This window comes from Schistocerca nitens, unplaced genomic scaffold, assembly GCF_023898315.1.
Source record: "Schistocerca nitens isolate TAMUIC-IGC-003100 unplaced genomic scaffold, iqSchNite1.1 HiC_scaffold_376, whole genome shotgun sequence".
NCBI lineage: Eukaryota > Metazoa > Arthropoda > Insecta > Orthoptera > Acrididae > Schistocerca > Schistocerca nitens.
Window position 1 is genome coordinate 953,267 of NW_026045910.1, and position 12,163 is coordinate 965,429.

The 12,163-nt window shown below is 40.6% G+C and overlaps 1 protein-coding gene across 1 annotated transcript in view; it reads left to right on the forward strand.

Annotated features, from left to right (window-relative positions):
* LOC126229606 (huntingtin-like) overlaps nucleotides 1–12,163 on the forward strand; it is a 549,560-nt gene that overhangs the window by 52,060 nt on the left and 485,337 nt on the right. The gene's annotated exons all lie outside the window — the stretch shown is intronic.

Consider the following 12,163-nt stretch of genomic DNA (forward strand, 5'->3'; position numbering starts at 1 on the left):
TCTGGAAAACCTGGAATTCTCAGGAAATTACATTTAACTTGGAACAGTCAGGGATATCTTAGGGAATTGTGCAATTTTAACCCACCATTGAAATTGAATTTTATTGAGTTTTATAAATCACAAATTTTGAAATACTTAATACCTCAAAGTGTGTTAATTATATATAAATTATCATTTTTTAAAAGCTGTGGTTAGGCTAGTGCTTATGGCTGGTATATAGCTCAGTTGAGAGGAAAGAACAGCCATTATTGTGGTATGCTGCCCCCCCCCCCCCCCCCCCACTCACCATTAATTTATGAGGAACGTCTTGACACCATCTTCCTCCTCATACCTGGAGGAGTTCTCAGAGAATTTTTTTCCAAGTTTGAGTAGCCTCACAGAAATTGTTTATAAAATCAATAAAAAGTGATGCAAACACATAATATACTAGTAGATATGAGATACAGACTTGGGTAGTGATTGATGTCAGCTATAGCATTAACATCTGCGTGAGTGATTTTTCCATTATTCTATCATCTTTTCGAATTATTACATCATCAATATGTGTTTTATTAACAGTTCTGTTTGTGGTATAAAATATTTAATTAAAGGTAGTTATTTAGCTGTGTATAAAATTGCATAATCCAATATCAGACAGCAAATCAACTAAAAGTGTATGTCATATATATTTAAACAATGGAATTCAAGGCTGGAATATCAACAATATTATGAATAGGGTAGATTACTACTCACTGTGAAAATGACACTTTGAGTTCCAGACAAACACAGTGCAAAGACTGTTACACATTGAGCTTTTGGCCATAGCCTTCTTCAGAAAGGGAAAGGAAAGCGCATACATTCACACAAGCAAGCACACCGTATGCACACATGACCATTATCTCAGTCCTCTCCCACCAGAATGCAACAGTATTGTGTCAAGGAGAAGCAGCAATCTGGAATGGAGTGGTGAAGGGGAAAGGGTATCAGGGTAGTGAGGGGGTGAGAGGAGTCAGCAGGTGGCAGCACAAGGCTGCCAAGTACAGTGTCAGGAAGCTGTGGGGGAGGGGACTGGGAGGCACGGGCAGCAGGAAAGGAGAGGAGCAGAGAGGAGGAAAAAGACCAGTGGGTGCTTCGGCAGAGAGCGGTGCACAATGAGGGTGATGGGATGTGAGTTGGGAGGAGGTGATAGGACAGAGGGGGTGGAAGCTGTTGGGTGGAGGGCATGGGGGCAGTAGTTTACTGTAGGTTGAGTGCTGGATAATTTCAGAAACAGAGAATGTGTTGTAAGGAAACCTCCCATCTTCACAATTCAGAAAAGATGGTGTTGGAGGGGCAGATTCAGGTGTCCCAGGTTGTGAAGCAGCCATTGAAATCAGGCATATTATGTTGAGTTGCATGGTGTGCCACTGGATGATCCCCTTTGCTGTTGGCCTCAGTTCGGCAGTAGCCATTCATCCTGATAGACTGGTAGTGCAATGAGTGCAGCAGAGCTGATATATGACATGGCTGCTTTCACAGATTGCACAGCATCTGATGATGTAGGATAAGCCTGTAATGGGACTGGAATAGGAAATGCTGGGTGGGTGGACTGGACAGGTCCTCCACCTGAATTTTCCACAGGGATATGATCCCCATGGCAAGGGGTTGGTATTGGAAGTGGCATAGAGATGGACTAAGGATATTACGGAGGTTGGGTGGGGGACAGAACACAACTTTAGGATGGATGGGAAGGATCTTGGGGTTTGGGTTGTATGTCCGTCTTTTCAGGGCATGATGACAGATAATCAAAGTCTTGAAGTAAAATGTGCTTCAGCTACTCCAGTCCAGGGTGTTACTTGGTGATAACGGGGGTACTCCTTTGTAGCTGATTCGTGAGGGTGGTGGGAGAATGAAAGAGTGTGTGGTGGTATGGCACAGGAAATCTGTTTGTGTACTAGCTCTGAGAGATACTACTGTCTGTGAAGGCCTTTGTTAGACCTACAGCCTACAGGGCAAGGAAGTTCTAGTCACTGCAGATACACTGTCCTCGTGTGGCCAGACTGTATGGGAGGGATTTTTTGGTGTGAAGCAGTGACAGCTGTTGAAATGCAGGTACTGTTGGTGTTTAGTAGGTTTAATGTGGGCAGAGGTGTGGATGCAGTGATCAGAGATGAGGTGGTCAGTGTCCAGGACGGTGGCATGCTGAGCTGAGAAGAGTCGGGTTAAGGGGTTGGGATAGAAGGTGTTGAGGTTGTGAAGGAATGAGGATAGTGTGCCTTGGCCCTGACTCCAGATCATAAAGATATCATCAATGAACCTGAACCAGAGCGGCAGTTTGGGAGACTAGGAAAATTTCCTCTAGATGGTCCATAAACAGGTTGGCATAGGAGGCTGCCACGTGGGTACCCATGACTGTGCCACATTTTTTTTTTTTTGTACCTTCCCATCAAAGGAGTACCGTATTTACTCGAATCTAAGCCGCACCTGAAAAATGAGACTCGAAATAAAGGAAAAAAAAATTTCCCGAATCTAAGCCGCACCTGAAATTTGAGACTCAAAATTCAAGGGGAGAGAAAAGTTTTAGGCCGCACCTCCAAATCGAAACAAAGTTGGTCCATTGTAATATGAGACACAATTTAGGTCGAATGAAAGACGATACAGCTACAGTAGTTTGGTTCGAGTCGTAAGCTTAGCAGCTAAGCTTCACCAGGTAGCCATTGCTATGCGTCAGGCGCTCTGTCCGTATTTATACGGGTACCCTTCCTTTTTCACGTGCTTCGTCTGGTTTGAATCGATTGCTTATTTTGCTTTGATCTGATAAGTGCCGTTTTCTTTGTTATAGGTGTTTATGTCACTCTAAGCTGAAAATGCATTACTGTACTGTGTCACACATTGTTTGTCGCATTTTGATAGTGCGTGTTTACGGCCTGTCACCGCTCGCGGCATGACTTGCTTTTGTGCGCGCTACCGCCGCTTAAAAAAAAGAGGAATCATCTCATTAGCGATACAATGGCAAGAGACTGCTATTTGTTGTTACTTACACTGCTGCTTTCTTTGATAATGATCAACAAGAACCAAATAATAGACTGCGTATGATAGAACATGTTCTGAACGAGAGTTTAGCGAAAATTTTTCTCCGTTTGAAAATCTTTGCGGCCGCTTCTTTAGTACATCAAATTCTGCACAGAAATTAGTCACCTTACATTTAAAATCTAGTCAGTTGCCGTGCTTCATTTCTGATTGTATCACTATTAGGCATAAGAATAATACGAATATAAACATGACACGATACGTATATTCTTCCGCGTTTGCTGTTGTCTCACTCTAGTTTCGTAGTTTATTAGGCAGACAGGATTTAAATGAGATAGCAGCAAACACGAAAGAATACATGGCAAAATGTTTATATTCATATTATTCTTATGGTGAAGAGAATACTGCATGTGATTCACATTTCATCAGGTTCCTATTAGCAACCATCTCTTCCCACAGGTAGGAAAAAACTCGGAACATAGAGTTGGCCATATTGACAAACATCCCTAACAGTCTTGCCAGTCGGATTTTCGTAGTACATTGAACTTCTGCTACATTCGAAGATGAACAATATGGAATTTGTATTTACTTCGTTGGATAATGTATGAAAATGCAGTGGTCGAAACTTGGGGCGGAGAAAAAAAAAAAGCTCGTCTTCTATATATATATATATTTTTTAATTTATTTACTGATGCAGAGGTTTTGGCGCCAGTATTTATCTTTGTGCCCACAAAGCATGCTTGTGTAGCGCTACATATATTCGACGGCAGAAGTTAGTTGTGGCGGCACCTACCAACATTTTTCAGAACTTCCGCTTGCTTTGCACTCGATTCTAAGCCGCAGGCGTTTTTTTGGATTACAAAAACCGGAAAATAAGTGCGGCTTAGATTTGAGTAAATACGGTAGTAATTGTATGTTAAGATAACATTAGAGAGATATATGAAGAATGAGGTAATGGGTTTGGAGTCTGAAGGGGCATGGGCATGAGGAATGTAATTGTGTAGAGAAGTGGCATCAACAGTGACGAGTAGGGATTGTGTGTGTGTGTGTGTGTGTGAGTGTGAGTGTGTGTGCGCGCACCTGTGCACATATGTGGTGTTTTTTCCCTTAAGAAGACCTTGGCCAAAAGCACAAAGTGTGACACACTTTTCACTGTGCCTGTCTGCAACACAGCCTTTCTGAAAGCTTTCGATCACGGCAACCAGGTAGATGCAGTATTTCTTGATTTCCAAAAAGCATTTGACTCAGTACCACACTGATGTTTGTTGTCAAAAGTACAATCATATGGGGTATCAAGTGAAATTTGTGACTGGATTGAGGACTTTTTGGTGGCGAGGACACAGCACATTATCATGGATGGAGAGTCATCAGATGTAGAAGTAACTTCAGGTGTGTCCCAGGGTAGTGTGTTGGGACCCTTGCTGTTCATATTGTATATTAATGACCTTGCAGGGAATATTAAAGTAAAATCAGGCTTTTTGCAGATGATGCCATTATCTGTAATGAAGTACTATCTAAAAGAAGCTGCATAAATATTCAGTCAGATCTTGATTGGCAACTCGCTCTAAATGTCCAGAAATGTAAAATTTTGTACTTCAAAAACAAAAATACATAATATCCTATGACTATAACATCAATGAGTCACTGTTGGAATTGTCCAGCTCATACAAATACATGAATGTAACACTTTTAGGGATATGAAATGCAATGATCAAATAGGTTCAGTTGTGGGTGAAGCAGGTGGTAGACTTCAGTTTATTGATAGAATACTAGGGAAGTGCAGTCACTCTACAAAGGAGATTACTTACAAATCACTTGTGTGACCCATCCTGGAATATTGCTCAAGTCTATGGGACCCGTACCAGATAGGACAAACATGGGGTATTAAACCTATACAGATAAGGGCAGCACGAATGGTCACAGGTTTGTTTAATGCATGGAAGAGTGTCACAGTGATACTGAAGGAACTTAACTGGACGACTCTTGAAGATAGATATAAACCATCGTGAGAAAGTCTATTAACAAAGTTTGAAGTACCGGCTTTGAATGATTACTCTAGAATTGTACTACAACCCCCTACCTATTGCTCACATGGGGATCGTGAGGATAGCATTAGAACAATTACTCCACACACAGAGGCATTCAAACAATCATTCTTGTTGTGCTCCACATGTGAATGGAACAGGAAGAAACCCTAATGACTGGTACAGTGGGATGCATCCTAAATGCTTTTCCTGTAGTATTCTGACTGCATTTATTAATATATTTGTTTAATTCCCTGATTTGTCTATGCTACAGTAATGTGCCTCATCATAGATTCATGCATCTATAGGGGCTTAAAGCAACAGTGCATGACCGAACCGCTCTTGTACAGGTGAGGAATGTGCAAATTGGTGACTAGGTAGCAACAAATTGATCACAACTGGTGATTCATCTCCCTTGATTAAAGTGTAGAAGTCATCCAGATCCAGGTGTGGCTCATGGTTCCCATAATGGGGAGGGCTGCGACATTTATCGATCGGAACTAACCCAGGTCTTCGCCTGTGCTAGAGATCAGTCTGTGTAGCATATTTATTCCCCAGTGTCACATTTCCTAACAGTTTACCACAACAAATTGTACTAAAAAGACATGTTTTAGAGAGATCTTTAATACGTTGGATGTTAGTTTCACTATATGCCTAATGTTTTTGGTGTTTTCATCTCTCAACCTCAAATTTTACTGTTTTGTGTGTTCTATCTGTGGTGTTTGAGTGTGTGTGACGAAACAGTGAAGTTTCTGTGTTGTCTCACATCTTGTGCTGTGATTGGCTGACATGAGCAACTACCATGGTAATTTACACACCACGTTTGTCATATTTGTACTTGTGTATTACAAAAATGTGTGTTTTACGCGATATAGTGTACATAACCACTCAGTTGCATTGTATGTTGTTCTGTCAAGGTTGTGTGTATACCCTTGCATGGATTTACGCTTTTTGTTCTTGATTCATGCTTACATTGGATACGGTGCACCAAGTTCCTTCAATTTCATCGTAACTATGTGTTCCAAAATTTTACCTGATAAATTGCAAACTGAACTTGTATAGTATTGTTTTCAAACTCATGGTATGCTGCTGTTATTCACAGGAACATAAAATTCACTAAGCACATGCATAATACACTCACAAACAGAAACCTCGTAGTAATGTATGTTACTGGCAGTCAGCAAAGTAACCGAACATATTTCACTCATGTTATTTATTTCGTACACTTTTTCCTCTAATTACTCATGGAACTCTCGCTAGGTGATGATATCGTACTCTAGTGCACGCAGGCAAGACATTTAAAACTTGTTCTGATGGTGGATAGAATAGCCAATGGCAGGAACAGAAAGCTGTCTAAAACACTATCAGAACAATAATACTAAATGTCAATTAATGATGCAATTAACCATATTAGAGATATCCAGAGACAGGAATTTGATAGTGAAGTCACAGCAACTCTCATCATTCCCATTTGAAGTAAGCAGTAGAGCTCGAAAATTGTGTGCAGAATGGGACACCCTTAGGCTGAACACTAGAGCCTTTGGGACATCATTAAGAGCTGTACTCTGAGGAAGCCATGCCAACCAAACCTCTGCTACATAGAGCTAGCGGCATTTCAAGGTGCAGCCTTAAGAGTAGCTACTACCTGTTCGAGAAACATTGCTTGATGTAGCATATCGACAGTTCCAAAAACGGTTTGCCAGCATTATTTAAATCCATATGGGAAATATGTAAAATGTGTACTGATAAATTAAATTCTGTCGTATGTTATGGAGAAATTTATTTTAATATATATTTCGGGGTAACTCCGCCTCAGAGCCTTTAATTATGGGCCACGCCTGTCTGGATAACTGTTCTTCAGTTTAAAAGTATGGGAAGTTAGATTTTGTGTGTGTCAGTGTACTAGTATGCTATATTTTGTTATGATTTTCCATATTTATCTTTCTGGTAATGTAAGAAGATGATCAGGTGTGACTGAAGCCAGTTCCATACTGAGAGGTTCTTGTGATTCTATCAATAACAGAGAAAAAGAGTGTAAGTCAGTTGTGGTCCCTACAGACAGAATGTAATTTTTTTACAAACAGCATGTTATTGGGAACATAATAATGATGCTAAGATTTACATAATTTTGTTTAACAGAAGCCAGTAGTAAGGATTTCGAAATAAAACTAATTTTGAAGGTATGTGAAGATATAATAAAAATGGAAATGGGAACGTATTTTGTTAAAATGTTAGATTAGCTTAAATACACAAAGATGATGACATACTGTAATTAGTCTTGGGAACGATTCCTTTAAGCATCAACTGTCATGGATTGTGTAAGCAGAAAATTTTATGTATTTTTATAGTGAAACTGTGGTTATAGATAAGAACTATAAAATGTGGAAATAAGTTGTATGACTGCTGCTTTAGACTAGCCAGGTTTACGTTAGAACAACTTCTTTCAATTTTTACCACCGTATCCTTGATCTTCTCACACACAGTTCTCCTGGTACGTGTCGTGTAACATTTGCTTCATGATCTTGCAGTTCCCTCATAACACATTCTTTGTTTTTAATTTTCTTCCATACAGTGTTTCCTGGTACGGGTCTGTTACCTGTCGGCTCTGACTTAGTCATTCCTGATTTCAGCTGTCATCCTGAAGTCTCTTATCACTCTGAGTCACTTAACATTTAATGTATGTATATTGCTTAATATCTTTGTTCCTTTGTATCGTTCTGTGTAGTTTTCTTTCAGCGATAATTTATTGGATGGTTAATTTGCTTCACATGTAGCTGTTTCATATGTATCTTTTTTTCAAATTGACACGGGTATGTGATTGGTATCTCAAAGGGTACAAGTAAATGGGTATACAATGCTTGAACATGTGTTTCTGAAGTGACATGACAATAGACTGCAACATTTTATTTTGTTCAAGGTACATTAAGTGTGTGTGTGTGTTTTTCTTTTTCAGTACCAATGAGTGGTGACATTACCAATCAAAATTTTTAAAAAAGTGGAGCAATACTTGTGCTATTAGAAATAAATGATCATATCTTTATTGTCATCAAGCCTTGATTATCACTCAAATAAGGCACATAACATATTTTATTGCTGGTCACTTGCTGTAATGACTTATTATTTAGATTATAAAATAATTGGATCAATAAAAGATCTATTTATCATGTGGCAGCAGGAGAAAACACATATAAAAGTCAACAAAATGTGCAAGCTTTGGAAGCCAGTGGCTGCTTCTGGCAGAAGGTTTGAAGGGGAAAGAAGATGTTTAGGAAATTGGGAGGGTTACGGAAAAGTAACAGCATGCAAGAGTTAATAAGAGCAGAAACCTAAAGGCATTATATGTAGCAGACATGTGAAGTGGGGAGGGGAGGGTTATACAGGCCAGAATATAACAGGTATAGAAAATGAATAAGGAGTGAAGAAAGAAATAGTTACAGAAAGGAAAGGTTGAGACTGAAGGAATTAATGTAAATTAAGATCGGGTGGGGGGCGAGGACCAAGTACATGTTGTTATGCCAGTTCTCAACGTGTAGTTCAGAGAGACTGGTGTTTCAGAGCAGAGGGAGGAGGAGGATGAAAATCCATATAACATGTGTGGTAAAACAAGCACCAAGGCCATGACTGTCATGTTGTAGTGTGTGCTCTGCAACAGGATATTGTGCGCTGGCAGTATAAACCCTGTGTCTATGCCTATTCATCCTAACGGGTGGTAGTCATACCAATGCTGAAGGGTAAATGGTGTTCACATAACAGCTGGTACACAAATTGTGTCGTTCGATAGGCGGCTCTCCGATTGATAGTAAGAGTGTGTGTGTGTGTATTTTATTTTATTTTATTTATTTATTTATTTATTTTTTTTTTTTTGGGGGGGGGGGTGTCAGTTAGAGGGCTGATATAGGTGGTGGTGTGAGGGTGCATAGAGCATGTCTTATATCAGGAATGTCACAAGGTAGGAGTCAAATGGTAGGGAAATGGTTGGAGAAGGAGCATAGGGTCTGACCAGAATATTGCAGATATAGGGGAAGGGGGGTCGCAAAAAGCTATCCTAGGAGTGATGAGCAAAGTGTCAGACAGAATGGACCTAATTTTGGGGCATGATTTTAGGAAGTGAGAGTGTTGTCGAAGTAGCTGATTAATACATTTGAGACTAGGTTAATATTGAGTAACAAGAGGTGTACTGTTAAGTTGTTTTTTGAAGGGATCAGTAATATCAGGATTAGGTGTGATGGGCTGAGAAATCTGCTTTTGACCTAGGCTGGTGCAGTAATTAAATCCAATGAAGGCTGAGATGAGAATGGTGGTGTACTCTGTTAAAGTGTCTGCATTTGAGCAAGTACTTTTGCCTGAATGCCAAGGCTGTATAGGAGTTAATATTCGACAAGGAAAGGATGGCAACTGTCGAAATGTAGATACTGTTGTTTGCTAGTTGGTTTAACATGAACAGAAGTGTGTAGGTGATGTTCAGTGAGGATGAGGTCAGTGTCTAATAAAGTGGCATGGGATTTGGAGTAGGACCATGCGAAATTTGATTGGGAGAATGTATTTAGAGATTCCAGGAGTTTCAACAGGTCAGCATCACCATGAGTCCATATGGCAAAGGTGTCATCAATACATGTAAACCAAACCAGGGGCTGAAGGCTTATGTATGACAGGAAAGTGCCCTCTTTGTGACTTGATCTGTTCGAATGTCTGTCCATTAAAGGTAAAGTAATGGTTCGTAAGTGTAGAGTTGATTCAGGTGAGCAGGAGGGATGTTGTAGGCTGGAATCTGGTGGGCGCTGGTTGGAGTAATGCTGAGCAGCAGACAGATGATGTACATGGGAACTGTTGGCATCAGTGGTGATAAGCCAGGGATGTGTTGGAAGTGGGATGTGCACAGGTTTCAGACAATCTATGAAATGGTTGGTGTTTTTAATATGGGGGGAGAGGCTGGGAGTCTTTGTAGTATAGATTGCAGGTTTTGATCAACTAAGGCAGATACACATGCCTGTCCCACTCCCTGCACTGATCCTGTTCACCTTAGTCAACTTTATACTTGCCTTTTTGAGGGGAAGACATCAGAACCACGATGGCTCCTTCCTATGCCAACTTTCTTGTGGGTAGCTTGTAGGGGGCTTTCCAGGGATCCGTTAGCCTTCAGCCCCTGGTTTGGTTTAGATGTATTGATGATATCTCTGCCATATAGACTCATGGAGACACTGACCTGTTAAAATTTTTTGTATCTCTAAATACATTCTTCCAATTAAATTTCCTGTGGTCCTACTGTGAATCCGGTGCCACTTTCTTTGATGTTGATTTCGTCTTCGCTGAAGGTCAGCTACACACATTAAACCCACTAGCAAGCAACAGTACCTACATTTTACCATTTGCCATCCCCTCCATGTCAAATGTTGCCTCCCATATAGCCTTGGCATTCAACACAAACATATTTGTTCAGATGCAGACTCTTTACAGCAGTACACCACCATTCTCACCTCAGCCTTCACTGAGCGTAATAACCTCACCAGCTTAGTTCAAAAGCAGATTTCCCATCCCATCCCATCCAGTCCTGGTTCTGCTGATCCCTCCAAAAACAGTTTCGTAGCACACTTCGCGCAACTCAGTATTATCCTGGTCTTGAATGTATTAATCAGCTACTTCGACAAGACTATGACTTCCTAAAAATCATGCCCTGAAATTAATCCAATCTGACTGACATTTTGCTCATCACACCTAGAATAACTTTTTTGCCCTCAGCTTCTCCCAATCTCTGAAATATACAGGTCAGAGCCTATGCATCTGTTTCCCTACCCTGTGACTCCTAATCTATGACTGTCCCTGCTGTAAGACTTGCCCTATACACTGTCTTACAACCACCTATATCACAGACCTGTGACTGACAAAAATACACTATCAAATGGAGTGCCACCTGTGAAATGACACGGTTTTGTACCAGCTGTTATGTAAACACTGTTTGGGCTTCTGCATTGGCAATATGACTACCACCAAGTTATCAGTTAGGATGAATGGCATGACAGTTGTGGCTTTGGTGGCTGTTTTACCACATGTGCTATCTGGATTCTCACCCCCCCCCCCTTCCCCCACCCCACCCCGCCCCTCACTGCCCCTGTTCCCCGACACCAGTTTCTCAGAGCTACATAGTGGGAAATGGTGTTACAACATGTCCTTGGTCCTTGTGGCCCACCTGGTTGTAATTTACGTTAATTTCTTCGGTCTTAACCTTTCCTTTCGTGAACTTTTATCAGTAATCTCTGTGTTACTTATAATGCTATCTTACGCTTTTAAGGGGTATAGGTTTTCAAATCCCATCCGATGGAGTCCCCAACAGTCAGTCTTTGCTTCTCATCCCATCTTGTAAGTCTCCCCTGACCTGGGGTTCTGGGCATCTTTTCCATAACTCTCCCCATTTCCTTAACATAACCAGTCCTTTTCCTTAATCACTCTTGCTTCCCCTTCAATGCTTCTGCCAGGAGGAGTAGCCACTGGTTCCGAAAACTTGCACATTTCTTTAACTTCTATATGTTTTTTTCCTTTGCCGGTGAGTAGATGTTTTATCTGTCTAATTACTGGTATATTATTATATTTTTAAGATTTGATCTTTTAAATTTACTATTTAGATTGTGTGACAGCTATGCTGGCCAATACTTACTTTCAGGAGGCAAAATATTTAGTGCTACTGATAGGCATATATAGAAAAAATAATGATATCACTATCCTGACTTTTGCAACTAATACAGTTTTGCCGCGCGGGATTAGCCGAGTGGTCTAAGGCGCTGCAGTCATGAACTGTGCAGCTGATCTCGGCGGAGGTTCAAGTCCTCCCTCGGGCAGGGGTGTGTGTGTGTGTGTGTGTGTGTGTGTGTGTGTGTGTGTGTGTGTGTGTGTTTGTCCTTAGGATAATTTAGGTTAAGTAGTGTGTAAGCTTAGGGACTGATGACCTTAGCAGTTAAGTCCCATAAGATTTCACATACATTTGAACACAGTACAGTTTTCTTTTTGGATACTGTTATTTATATTATAGGTAGAGAGAGTGGCAGGAGTGAAAACTAATGTGTGATTGAGGATATACTGTAAAGTGTGTTCATTGTAATCTCTCCTCATTTACATTGAAATAGAGGCAACAGCATATTGTAATTTACTCATTTTATTGT